Source organism: Lepisosteus platostomus, chromosome 22 (genome assembly GCF_059453375.1).
Source record: "Lepisosteus platostomus isolate fLepPlt1 chromosome 22, fLepPlt1.hap1, whole genome shotgun sequence".
NCBI lineage: Eukaryota > Metazoa > Chordata > Actinopteri > Semionotiformes > Lepisosteidae > Lepisosteus > Lepisosteus platostomus.
Window position 1 is genome coordinate 374659 of NC_142632.1, and position 14266 is coordinate 388924.

At 46.0% G+C, this 14266-nt stretch overlaps 4 non-coding genes across 4 annotated transcripts; all 4 read right to left on the reverse strand.

The window, feature by feature from the left end:
* Positions 1–2343: 2343 nt before the first annotated feature.
* Positions 2344–2415, reverse strand: trnae-uuc (transfer RNA glutamic acid (anticodon UUC)). The gene has a single exon. It is a non-coding gene; the product is annotated as a tRNA-Glu (tRNA).
* Positions 2416–10292: 7877 nt separating this feature from the next.
* Positions 10293–10366, reverse strand: trnai-aau (transfer RNA isoleucine (anticodon AAU)). The gene has a single exon. It is a non-coding gene; the product is annotated as a tRNA-Ile (tRNA).
* An 842-nt stretch (positions 10367–11208) lies between these two features.
* trnas-aga (transfer RNA serine (anticodon AGA)) lies at positions 11209–11290 on the reverse strand. Its single transcript has one exon. It is a non-coding gene; the product is annotated as a tRNA-Ser (tRNA).
* A 2480-nt stretch (positions 11291–13770) lies between these two features.
* On the reverse strand, positions 13771–13843 carry trnar-ccu (transfer RNA arginine (anticodon CCU)). The gene has a single exon. It is a non-coding gene; the product is annotated as a tRNA-Arg (tRNA).
* Positions 13844–14266: the final 423 nt, after the last annotated feature.

Consider the following 14266-nt stretch of genomic DNA (forward strand, 5'->3'; position numbering starts at 1 on the left):
ACAACATTTTTTCTTAACGATTCAGAACGTCCATGTAGCTGCAAAAATGAACGCTTATGGTACTTTTCGCTCCAGGCAATACTCTCCAGTGAGAGTGACGAAAAATGTGAAACTGAACTTCATCGCAAATACCAGATTGCTAGTCGATATCTTCTATCATGAAGCACTAATCAATGGCATAGCTGCGAGATTTCATTTGGGTAGCTGCACCGTACAGCTCCGTTTCAACCGAAATATCACCCCCGCTCAGAATTTCAGACGCCCCCCTACAGATTTTTCCCCGGGCACCGCGCACTGATGGGGGACGGGGTTTCCAGGAAATGGTATCAACTTTTCTCAAGAAAATAAAAATAGAAACTCTATAGGCACTCAAACATTTTACTGTTTTTTTTTCAGGCAGGTGGCAAGACCCCTCCGCAAAACCCTTGTATGCCAAGCTGTGGGCATTGATTCGTCGAATATACGTATATTCACGGCGAAAATACGGCTATACGTATATATACGTCGCCTCGACGTATAATCAACGTCGAATTGCAACCGTAAAATCGACGACATTAATAAATGCATATATAACGTCGAAAACACATCTAACACTAGGAGTATACGGCACTCTGCACAGTGTACGAAGTAAATTATTTTCGCAGTAATTAATTTACACGTGTATAATAAATATAGTAAATATAATTAATTACTGCGAAAATAATTTACTTCGTACACTGTGCAGAGTGCCGTATACTCCTAGTGTTAGATGTGTTTTCGACGTTATATATGCGTTTATTAATGTTTATTTCACAGCGTCGTGCACCTTTTCATTGCTCTCGCTTTCAGAGCCTCCGCACGGCACACGACTCGACATCAGGAAGCACATTGAAGTGAAAGCAGGGAGCGCTGCGACATGCACTGTGCAGATCCCGCCACACTAAGAGGTATATAAGCGTCAAAGGCAAGTCATTCCGAGTTGGTCGTTTGTGTTTTCCGTTCAGACGCGAAATGCTGAAATGATCTCTCGGCTCCTCGGTTGTCATTTCTGCTCTGTAAAGGAATCACAGCACGCGTCGCCTTCCAGCACGCTGGGTCGGGACACGATGCCGGGGGTCGGAGCGTGCGATGTCTTCCTCGTTAGTATAGTGGCAAGTATCCCCGCCTGTCACGTGGGAGACCAGGGTTCGATTCCCTGACGGGGAGTAGCTTTTCTTTTACCTCCTTAGAGAAAGGACTGCCTTTCACTTCTCTGTTTTCTAACACAACGTCGTGCACCTTTTCATTGCTCTCGCTTTCAGAGCCTCCGCACGGCACACGACTCGACATCAGGAAGCACATTGAAGTGAAAGCAGGGAGCGCTGCGACATGCACTGTGCAGATCCCGCCACACTAAGAGGTGAGTGGGTCTGTTCGATGCACAAAAAACGCTTTGATAAGCGTCAAAGGCAAATCATTCTGAGTTGGTCGTTTGTGTTTTCCGTTCAGACGCGAAATGCTGAAATGATCTCTCGGCTCCTCGGTTGTCATTTCTGCTCCGTAAAGGAATCACAGCACGAGTCGGCTTCCAGCACGGTGGGTCGGGACACGATGCCGGGGGTCGGAGAGAGAGATGTCTTCCTCGTTAGTATAGGACCTGCCACGTGGACCTGTCACCTGTCCCCACCTGTCACGCGGGAGACCGGGGTACATCAGGACGCGCATTGAAGTGAAAGCAGGATGCGCTGCGACATGCACTGTGCAGATCCCGCCACACTAAGAGGTGAGTGGGTCTGTTCGATCACAGCGCTAGGCGAATCCCCAATCCCCTTTTGTGCGTGGCGACAGAAGAAGTCTGGTCTGTTTCCGCCCGGTTTCGATCCGGGGACCTTTCGCGTGTGAGGCGAACGTGATAAACACTACACTACGGAAACTGTGGTCAGATGTGCCCAGCGGCCCAGCGCTGAGCTTCGCCAATGCGATTCAGCTGCTTCCAGTGCCTTTATTGGGGTGCGCTGATGGACCGTGCTCTCTCTCCAGAGACCAGCACGCCTGTCATGGACGGAGCAGGAAAGACGGCGCCACATTCTACAGCCCTCTCCACGCAATCGACGAAATCGGGCTACTGAAGTGGAGAAAATCGCCTCTCCAGAAAGTGCAAATATCATCTTGGAGAGTATAAATCCTATTGCCGAAGGTCAGCCCTGTCTACCAGAGTGACCCTCCCACCTCCTGCAGCGATGGTCAGCTCGTCTCACACGCGAGAAGTTTCGGCTGGAAACAAGCGCCCCCTCTTCTCGCACGATTTGCACGTTGAGTAGTTTTAATGCGGCTCCTTCGTACACAGTGCTGATCTTTTGGAAAGCAGGAGGCAAAATTGACACGTTCCCATACCGGGAGTCGAACACGGGCCGTCTGGGTGAAAACCAGGAATCCTAACCGCTAGACCATATGGGAGTGCGCAACCCTGCTGTTCCGGGCATCATGCAAGCAAACTACATAAATATGAGAAAACACGCAAGAGAGTTGTCACTCAGAGTGTCGAAGGGTCGATGTATACTGGGGCTCAGTTGAAATGCAACGTCAGGACTTTCCCGAATTATGTCACACGAAGAGAGCACAGCCTTTTCCGCCCTGCCCCGTGTGTATCGGTAACTCGCCGTGATCCTATAGTGGTCAGTACTTTGCGTTGTGGCCGCAACAACCCCGGTTCGAATCCGGGTCACAGCAGAATAGGGGCGTCTGCTTTTACTACTTGCACGAGTGAAAGCAAAAAAAAGCCAATTGATGTGAACGAACGGCGCTTTACAGAGGAGTACTGCCTGACTGGATCGTTGATGAACGACAGGGACCACTCCGACCTCTTCTCGGGTTTCTTCAATGACTTACTAAGGATCTTCTTCACATTCGCCCATGCAGGGGAAGCCAGTTACACCAAAGCAAACGCAGGAAAGTGCAATTCAAGCAGAGACCAGGAGGGACTTGTTTACACCGAGAGTTGTTAGAGAATGGAACAATGCGCCCAGCCCTGTTGCTGGAGCCGATTCTTGATGAGATCTTGGGCTCACTAAGAAGCCCCCGCTGGATGCTAATCTTTCTGTTGTTCTTGCAGGTCCTGCGCTGCTTTTGAGCCGACAGAGCTCGTCCTGATCTGTCGGCACAGCCCAATTGCAAATGATCGGCTCCGCATACAGAAGGAACGTGCGTTTGGTACAAGAGTGCATGAAGGCACCGGAAATACATTGGGAACAAATGACCGGTCGCTCAATACCTCTGTGAAGTACAGGAGCGTGCAAAACGAGGCTGTTTCCGCCCGGTCTCGAACCAGGGACCTTTCACGTGTTATGCAAACGTGATAGCCGCTACACCACGGAAACCTGCAGGGACTGCTGCTGGTGTCTCGCTTGCGTTTCGGGCTGAGAAAGGGACACGTCACTTTAGGCAGGGGGCACTGGAGAGAGGAACAAAGGGCGCGATGAAACAAAACACCGAAACCCGGGATCGAGCCAGGGACCTTTAGAACATACTCTCACGAATCGTTAGAATACGTGCGTTTGATCATCAATTGCGTAACAACCACATTCGTTCGACTTGAGCCATCAAGCTCATAGTTTTCAAATCTTGAAAGCTGTCATTGAGCACATCATAGTGTGCAGTACGCCCCGTAACTTGCGCACTTCAACAGAAAGAAGAGCAGACAGCTCCATAAATATGCGAGGCGCAGAGAGTGCAAGGCGAGCCGCACACGTTTCGGTGGCTGAGAGAGGGCAGTTTTTGCTTCTGCATTTCCCAAGTAAGGACGCATGACAACAAGCGATCGCGGTGCTCATTTACGACATAGTGGTGATGAGTTTTCAGTACGTGTTCTTTTGAACGAGCAATGAGGTTGCTGCCTTGGACAGCTGACTGCACGCTCTCATTGTGCCACGTGATGAGTATTCACCAGGCTCGTTCAGTCATTAGTCACATTCCATCGTTTGCCATAAGCAGATGCTGCAAGGTGATGTGGATATCAGTTCCCAGTCTTGTGGACGAGGACAAAAAGAACACACAAGGGCTCATCCGCGAGTTGAACCCAGGACCTCCCATACCCTAAGCGAGAATCATACCCCTAAACCAATGAGCCATGGCAGCACTTTCCATTTTATTCTGTCAGCGAGCTTGAGGACGGGGGAGAGGCGTCATTTGCTCGTCCAGTCAGACCTTCATCAATAAGTCAAGAAAGCCGCAATTACACGACTGCCTTGCAGACGAAGGGCAGTGAACTGCACCGGTAAGAGGGGAACAAGCGGCACTAGGCGACACCGAGGCATGAGCCCCAGCGAGGGGGGTTAGCTTGCATGGTACAGCGCTCGCTTTGTATGCGAGAGGTAGCGGGATCATTTCCCACGTCCTCCAGGTGTGTGCTTAGAGCTTGATGTGCCGAAAGGTGTCCTTTAGCCTGTGGTCACACCTTGCATGGAGAGCGTCATGCAGCTGTCAATCATTTCGCAGCCACGCCCCCTCTTCATCTTCTCTCTGCCTTAAGCGTCTCCGCCACTCTCTCTTGACATTTCATGTCAGCATGTCAGAAGTCCGAGTGACGTTTTTAATGGCTGAGTGAGGGCACGATGCTGAAGCAGAGAGGCCACTTCAGCCAGAGAGACTTGTGCTAGGTGAGATCTGAAAAACAGACTCGCAACAGAAACAGACCAAAAAAGTATCGGTGAGATCAAAAGGCAAATGCAACATCCAGCAGAGGGCGTCTAAAGATTAGGGAACGGGCGACTGAAATCCATATGAGGCAAACTTTCCGGCTGTGTACTGCAGCTGGCCTCGTTGGCGTAGTTGGTAGCACGTCAGTCTCATCATCTGAAGGTCCTGAGTTTGATCCCCACACGGGGCAGGGCTGCTTCCTCTCTTGCTCTTTTCAAACACTTGCGGCAACTGTTCGCTCATAACCACGTCTGGAATGCGTGACCTTTACACGGGGGAGAAGCAACGCCGCATCCCTTTTCTAAAGAACATTCACATTCAGAAATAAGTCAAGAAATTTGCCATTACTTTCGCTCGCGCTGCTGTCAGCCTGCCCATGTTGCCAAAGAAAGATTCACTCGGCGTCAACATGACAGAACAGCGATCACTTGAAAACACTGTTCCACACTCCGTAAGCAAGAACTTCAGTGTTTGCAGTCACCCGATATGCCGATAGTCAAAGGAGCACAAAACACGAAGCGTCAAAAGACAAGATGAGTTGATGGAAAGAGCGTTGAATTGATGAGCACAAAAGTTCAGCTCGTACAATAGGCAACGAAGGTCCCGGCGTCATCATCGCACTTGAAAGGACTGCCTTGCAGACTAAGGGCAGTGGGAGGTTGCTGTTTTGAGATGGAGGCATTGGGATGGTGGGCCGAGATCTATTCTTCTTAAGGAATTCTTCATCGTGAAAGATCGGTCCACAGGTCATCCAAAGAACTTACAAATTTTTTGGACTCGGGGAATCGCGTGCTTCCGGAAGGGAGTGAAGTGCTCAAACACATGACATGCCCCCTTGATCTCACATGCACAATTCTGCTGCAACATGCACAGCTACCGTCCACACCAGGCAGTGGGGCTTCAGCAGAATTTGCTACGCCACCTGCAATTACATATCCAGCTGCACACATATACATGGCCCCTCTGTCCTTTTCAGGATCTCAAAAAAAAGCATAGCGTGGTTTTCCTGCAACCTGATTGACCGCATCTCCCTCAGAATGTGCCCCGTTGCATTCATTGCTGAAGCAGGACGGAGGCTAACGGGCATGCCAGAACAGTTAGGCTCAGCGATCTCTCCAAAATATTGTGGTTGTAGTGGAAGAAATATGGTTTAAATTGTACCTTGGTATTTCAAACTCTCTCTAGAATGTTATCCATTTCTATTTTATTTTGACAGGAACTGGCTAATGACACTAGATGAAAAGAGAAGAAAGAAAACACAACGTTTCGGCCATGGAGCCTTCTTCAGGTGTGAGGGCTCCACGGCTGAAATGTTGTGTTTTCTTTCTTCTCTTTTAAGCATGGAATAGACCTATTACTTGTTCCTTTGCAGCCTACGCATGCTGACACAGCTCCCCACCTGAACTGCTAATGATGCCTGGTAGTTTGTGGTACTTGGGTATTGTCTTATGTTTGCTCAAACTGCATATGTGTGATTGCATATTTTTGGGTATTTTCATATGTCAATATTTAATTCACTGACATTCCTGTATGCTTGGAAGAAAGGTAGATTGGATTTGGCACAGGACGCCTGCCCATATTTGTTGATCATTGTTGGGCTGGAAAAACAATGATAAAAAGTGTATGAAAAAAGCTCTCTCGAATATTTCCCTTCTCTTCGCCATGGTTACACTGCCCGTTCTTTCCGTCTTTTGTCCTTCAACAAAGATTCCAGGGCTCTTTTTCCACCATAATATCAGAAGCCAAAAAATAACCATCTAATGTGTAAACAGCATTTATAATGTTGGTAGCTGGAAGAGGTCAAGTATGTTTGCAAGACCTAGCTGATTACACCACAGACTTACTTTGTTGTTGTCAGTTTTTTTTTTCTCTTTTAAAGGCTGTAGGTGGGGTGTGATGGACTGTACCACTATCATAGAAGATTTTTTCAGGACACATCGCAGTTCCATAGTAGAATTTATCAATAGTAGAATTCCATAGGACCTTATTTACCAACATATTACCCAGTGTGAGACTCTGCCAGTAAACCTCAGAGCATTGAGTTCTCCACTGATAAAGATGGCTGTCTGAAGTCATGAAATCCACTGCTGGGATGCCTGAGAGACAGTAATTGAATCTTGGCTGGAATTAGGCTTTCTATTAGTGTTGATCTTTGGGAATTATGTGGTAAAAAGGGAAAACTCCTTTACTTTAGTCACTTTGAATGTTCAAATGTACAGAACCTGCAAAACTAAGCAATGAAAAAAATCCATCACCACTCTCATGATAGCATAACTCATAGTCTCTGCTGTTGTGTAACAATACACACTTTCAATTTTCTTATCGCCTGTCTCCAGAGAGAATGTTGTTAGTGCTGATGACCTTGAATTAGACCTTGTTGACTCTGTAAAACAATCTTCCTCTGCTTGATTTTCACTCAGATTGATTTTGTTCTCAGATTATTCCTGGCAGGACTGAGTTTCTAGGAAATGAAAAGTGAAAGAAAAAGTACAGAAGATCAGCCCTTGAATATACAACATTGTGCAGTGAGATTGTTAAATGTATTAGCTGCTATCCTGTGCTAGAGCCTGTCATGGTAAGCAGTGGATGACAGGATCTAGCACAGATACTAATGAAACACTGTTAATGAAAGATAAAACACTTGAGTCTTATTTTAGTTTTCCATTTCCCTTTCATTTGTGATGTACTGTACAACAGGCCACAGAACATGCACAAAAACAGATATGCACACATTCACACCATGCAATGACAGTCTGCCCAGTCAGAATCTGAGCTGAGGTATCAGAATTCTGAATTCCCTGAATTCTGTCATGGATCATCCACAATAAGGGCAATATTTGAACACGAGGATCCCCAGGAGAGAGCCTAGTAACATAAATCTTGGAGCAAAAGCAGATGATTAACTTCATAGTTTGTGTGGTTGAGCCAAAGTTGAACATGAGGATATGTGAGTCACCATTCTTAGAAATGGATCCAACTTCAGACAGGCGTCAAAAGTAAGAGTATACAGTGCTGGGGCAATGACACTTCAATGATCAGAAGGATAACAAGAGTTTTAATGCATTGAAATTGATTTTCTGGTGATGCACACTGTCATGGAACTATTAATTTTTAAGGATCACTTACTGACGTCAGACAGCTGCCAATTCTCCAGACTGGAAGGATGAACAGTTTATCCCCCTAGGTACCATATTTCCATATTTCGAAGCATTGGAATAATACATGTCATACAGCAACATAAAAACAGGAAGACAAGTATCACAGCCCCTATAATCGGTGTTAGTAACTTAAAAGAAAAACATTCCCCCTGGCCCAAACAGTGATTCTAACCAGGAGAGAAAAGCCGGTGTATCTTTTATGCCTCTCTCTTTATTCACCTTGTCTTTTAGTTCTTTCAAATGCTGAATAGCGAGCGTAAGATTTCCGTAATCATAGTCATTAGCTGGAATATATGTACAACAGGAGTCTCCTACTAAAGCATAGACTCCTCCAGATGCTGCATTTTGAAGGTCCAGCACGAACCTGTTCTGAAGTGCCATTAATCTAACTCCCCTTAATTCTTGTTTGATAGCGTCTAAGCCTTCTAACGTGATATTAATAAAAGAGTACATTTCATAAAAAGTCGCATGGGTGAGGCTGTAGAATGAGGCATTAAAGCACATATATAACAAGATGCATTAAATTTCTTTAACTTTACAGTATGATTTATAAATTTATACCACAAATTACTCATATCCCCCTCATTATCAGTTTCATTCAGCCAGTTTGTATACAAAGAGGCTTCGTGTTTAGATTCTTCCTCTTTTGGGGTGGTGACAGGCTTCTACATAAAAAGGAAAAAGGCTGTGCACATCAGTCCCAAGCAGGTTATCCCCATCTGTCCTTGTGGAGACATCACTCCTGTGCTTTGCTCAGTTCGTTTGTGACCTTTTTACAGTGGGAAGCATGAATCCAGGGCACCATTTCTGTGACCTTCACAGCAGTGGCAGTGGTCAGCAGCACCTGGTACAGCCCGCTCCACCTGAGTGAACACCATTTCTTTTTCCTGAAGTCTTTCACCAGAATCCAGTCTCCTTATTCACTCATTAGTTCTTACAGCACAGGTAAATCCCTGTGGGCTGGAGCCCAGCATAATCCTAGGCTTTTTTGGTCAACATTGGTCAACAGATCGGTCAACAACTGGGTAATAACTCTTAGAAAAATCTACACATTGTTCCCCTGCCTCAGCTGTGACGTTTTGCAGAACAATTCTAGCTGAAGTTGTAAAATTTCTCTTTGTTCCGTTCCTGCAAAACATCTTATTATGAACAAATAAACCACAATAATCATTTGCATCTAGGGGAATCACTCCCAAGAGTAACCCCCCTTAAAACTATATTGTTCTACCCATCAGGTTCTGCCACTAGATAAGGGAACCTTTCCCATGAAATCATTTTTTGACCTTCATGATCCCTTCAGGGCGTACAATTAGCACAGAAGCAGCAGCTTTAGTCCACATGTTTTTCAAACAGGATATTAACGATATGATCATAACGAATAATACCAGACCCACAAATATGTATTGAACCAGAGACCCTCTCCATGTTCCTAGCACAGACTGTAGCCATGCACCAATACCCCAATCATCTGGATTGCAGGATTTACGAAGAAAATTATTTTCGCAGTAATTAATTTATTATATTTACTATATTTATTATACACGTGTAAATTAATTACTGCGAAAATAATTTACTTCGTACACTGTGCAGAGTGCCGTATACTCCTAGTTGCGGCACACACGATACATACAGTAAAAAGCCTCAGGCACTGTGTTAGATGTGTTTTCGACGTTATATATGCGTTTATTAATGTCGTCGATTTTACGGTTGCAATTCGACGTTGATTATACGTCGAGGCGACGTATATATACGTATAGCCGTATTTTCGCCGTGAATATACGTATATTCGACGAATCAATGCCCACTGGGTAAACTCTTGAGCAAACTCTGAACCAGCTCTAAGGAAACTAATCCGATTAGACGTTACTTTGACTCATCTTTTTACGCTCAGTGCTGGATTGCTCAAACTCCAGCTAGGGTTAGGGTTAGCATTCCCACGCTACTTAGACACTTTGTTTACGCTCAGTGCTGGATTTTGGGAACTTCAGGACGAGTGGGAATTTTCTCCTATCTGTCAATTCTGTTTTGTTTTGGAGACTCTTGGCTGCCTATGTTGTACAGTGCAGCGTGAAGGAAACATTTTCCAAAACTGTGTCAGCTCAAAAGTTGTAAGAAAACCTCTCCAGCTGCTTTAACTCTCTTCATATTTGTCATTTAATGTGACACTCGATGTATAACTGGAGCCTCACATATGCAAATGGTGAGGCTCCAGTTCGACACCACTTTACAGTATCTGACAAAAGCATGGCAGACTGTGCCATGACCGGCAGATAACTTCTGCTTATTTTTACCATATTAAACATTGGAAATCCAACCACTTGCATTTGTGACACTTGATTTTGACTCCACCTAAGACACTCTTAAAATTTCTCTTCTCCCGCAACACTCTTGTCTTTCGGCACTATGTGGCAGCGTTGCATGACAACCCATCTCACCACGGAAAGGAACCTAACAGCTTTGGTAAGAGAGGAGAAAAGAACCTGGCCCGTACGGGGATCGAACCCGTGACCTTGGCGTTATTAGCACCACGCTCTAACCAACTGAGCTAACCAGCCTCACGACAGTGGTCCTCTCTGTGCTGCAAAAAATCGAACTCAGGGAATTTCTTTTGCCCTCCTTTGAATAGAAAGCCGTGTAATTCAGTGTACGGGCTTTTTTCGTGCAGTTTCATGGTTCTTGTAACCCAAATCCTACACTGGCCTGAAGTGTCCCCCCATTTCACAGCATTTTTCAGCTGATTTAAAATGTACCTAAAGGAGAAGCATTATTGAAGACCATCAATTACCAAGAGCTTTTGTCAAAGGTTTTGGTGGTCACTTTTAATGACCACAGAGCACTATGACCTCGGTTTTACATCTCATCCGAAAGACAGCGCCCTTTTACAACACAGCGTCTCCGTCACTATGCTGGGACATTGGGACCCGCACAGACCTCAGGGTGAGCGCCCCCCCGCCGGCACCATTAACACCGCATCCAGCTGGAAGCTTTGTTTTTCCCTGTAGCTCACCCTCATCCGGGTACTGACCTGGCTCACACCTGCTTAGCTTCAGTGGGTTTTCAGTTGCGAGTTGCAAGGGGATGCAAGTGATGGAGCCGCTCGCTGCAAAAGCCACTGCATTGGCCGGGAATCAAACCCAAGCCACCCGCGTGGCAGGCACGAATTCTACCACTGAACCACCAACGCTCAGTGTCTGGGCCTTCAAAAAAGACGCTTTTTTGGTGCTCTGTGCAAAAAGCGTCGACATATGCTTCCAGCTGCAAAATGCCATTCGCGGACGCTGAAGAATTTATTTCCAAGGCAGCGGGTACAAGCGATTGGGCGTTTTAAAACCACCAGGAAAAGCAAAGAGGCGCGCTTCTTTGCTTGCGCCGGAACACACCGACTGGAGGCGGACAACATAGTCGGCAGGATTTGAACCTGCGCGGGGAGACCCCAATGGATTTCTAGTCCATCGCCTTAACCACTCGGCCACGACTACAGCAAGCCCCACCGCCGCTGCGTTCTTGCTACAATCTTACCTGGATCGCGAGGCGCCGGCGGAAGCCTATTTCAAAGTCGTTCTCCGTTTCAAAAAAACATTTCCAAAATACAAGCCTTGCAGACAGACACGCCTCAGAGGACTTAAGGGTGGCTTCATGTCTGAATGATAAAGTCTCCCCGTCCGGACATGAAAATGCCACTTTGTTACACACAAAAAAAGAATCAACAACAGAGAAATGCCCACAAGCATTTGAAAAGCCGCACCACGTCGCACTTGAAATAGCTCTTACATTAGTGGTAGACGCAGGAATCGCCTTTTTATTTACGCTCTTACCAACGCGATGGAAAGCAAAACAAAGCAAAGCAGAGCAAAACAAAACGAACAAACGAAAACCCTCATGTCCCGCACTTGCATATAACGCTGTTACGTCCCCAAGCGGTATTGTACGTCATCCTAGCACTGCACGCCGGGGCGTATGGTATATGGGAACGAGCACACGCCACGAATCGTCTCGAATCACTCCCTACAGCTGTAAGGTGCCTTGAAGCGTGCACCCCCAACATTCTTCTTTGCTCATCTGTGAAAGGTAAACTCTTGACCAAACTCTGAACTAGCTCTAAGGAAACTAATCCGATTAGATGTTACTTTGACTCATCATTTAAGGGATCCTTGTTAATTGGAGAAATCAATGATTTCGAATGAATTCTGTATGCGTTAAAAGACAGCTATACACAGAAAACACGCAGGACACTGCTCATGATGTTTCCCGAGCCGAAACACAGTGCGTTTTTCCAAGCCATCTGACCAAGCCTGCCCCCTGAAAACTGCAGGAGATCGTGCAAAGACGTTCAAGTTTGTAACTACTGCATGCACAGGAAGCAGAATAAATTCCTCTATTCAAACTGTCAAAGGTTTGCTTTGCGAACGCTGCAGGACATCGCACAATCTCTTTTGAACAGGGACAAACGATTTCTTATGGGGCGCAGTAAGTACAGACGTTTAAAAAGCTCCACTCATGCCAATGATGCAGCATGAAGAAGCGCAACCTAAAGTTTGCATTCCTAGCACTGTTGCAACCTAGCACTGTTGCATTCCCCGCATCAGTAGCTAAGAGAATATAATTTACGACTCTTGTTAATGCAGTTTCAGAAACCAGACTGAAATTTCTCAAGTATATTATTTGAATCCATTTGATGTTGGGCAACAACTATTCTTTCAAGACTTTTAGATTGAAATGGGACCTTTGAGACAGGCCTGTAGTTGTTAAGAACTTGTGGATCCAAATTTGACTTCTTAAGGAGCGGTCTAAGAACCACTACCTTAAATTGATCATGTACGACGCCTGACGCAAGCGATGCATTCATCATACTAATTATAGGTCCTGCCAGTCCTTCGAGGGAATCTTTGACTAGCTGAGTGGGGATGGGATCTAGCAAACAGGTGGTTTACTTTGTCTTACATCTGTGTTCATGAGTCCACCATAAGAAGAAATCTGAACAGGAGTGGTGATCATGCGAGGTCACCATGGAGGAAACCACTGCTCTCCCCCCCAAAAAAACCACCACTGCCCCTCTCAAGTTTGCTAAAGACCACATGGATGTTCCACAGCAACTCCTGGAACAATGTTCTGTGGACAGACGTGACAAAAGTTGAACTTGTTGGTAAATGTGCACAGCGTTATGTTTGGAGATAACAAAACACTGCATACCAACTCCAAAACCTCATCCCACCTGGGAAGCATGGCGGAGGCTGTACGGCTTGCAATCATCGAGGGACCGATGAATTCCGAGATGTATCAGGAAATTCTACAGCAGAATGTCAGGGTGTCTGCCTGTGATCTAAAACTCGAAAGACGCTGGGTCTTGCAACATGACAAAAACAAAGGAGTACATCAACAACAGAGTGGCTGAAACAGAAGAAATTCCGTATGTTGGGATGGCCAAGTAAGAGTCCTGACCCCAATCCCATTGAAGTGCTGTGGCGTGATCGGAAGCAGGCCATTCAGCGCAAGACATCCCAAAAATATACATGAACTGAAACAGTTTTGCATAGAGGAATAGGCCAAAATACCTCCTAACCGCTGCTCAGGTCTGACAAGCCGCTACAGAAAGTGGGGGTTGAGGTTTTTGTCATAAAGGAGGTTCCACTAGCTCCTTAATATAAGGGTTCACGTACTTTTTCCATCAATGACCTTGATTGTTTAAACCATTTGGTCAATAAAGAAACAGCAATGTCAAATGTTGGGTGTGTGTTCTTTGTTAAATCAGACTCTCTTTATTAATTATTATGACTTAGATAAAGATAAGATCACATGTTAGGAGCCATTCATGCAGAAATCCACATCATTCCGAAGGGCTGTTTACAAAAGTTTTTCTCCCAACTGTATGTGAGAGAAAAGCAGAGACGCTCACTGAGTAAGGTGGGGTTGCAGCTTTGCAAATCACAAGGACATTTGTACGCTCAAAAAGGGACAGGAGCACCCCAGATGGGACTCGAACCCACAATCCCTGGCTTAGGAGGCCAGTGCCTTATCCATTAGGCCACTGGGGCACACTGGGTTGGGTCGATCACGCTGATGAAGAGCCAGTTTTTTTTTTCCTTTGATTTTTCAAAGGGATCCCCAAAATTAGGGAAGTTAGGCAGCAGAAGGTTTACTGTGACCTGAGAAGGGCCGGCATCCAATCACGGTGGTACACACACACGCTCTCACTCATCTGAGCTACACGGCTACCAAGATGATCTCAGGTGCGCCGAGCTGGTACGGAACATATTGAACTGATCGACGGCGAATTGTCTCTCAGACAGGCTTTTCACCTCTAAGCTCCCTGACTGACAGTGATCAGCTAGGTAGTGAAACAGTCAGCTGCTTCTAAGCCTTAAACAGCTGCATCTCGGCGCTTCCACGGAGTGATTATTTGAAAGCCGAACATCGCCCATTGGGAACACCTTACTATCACTAGTTTAAGAGACTCT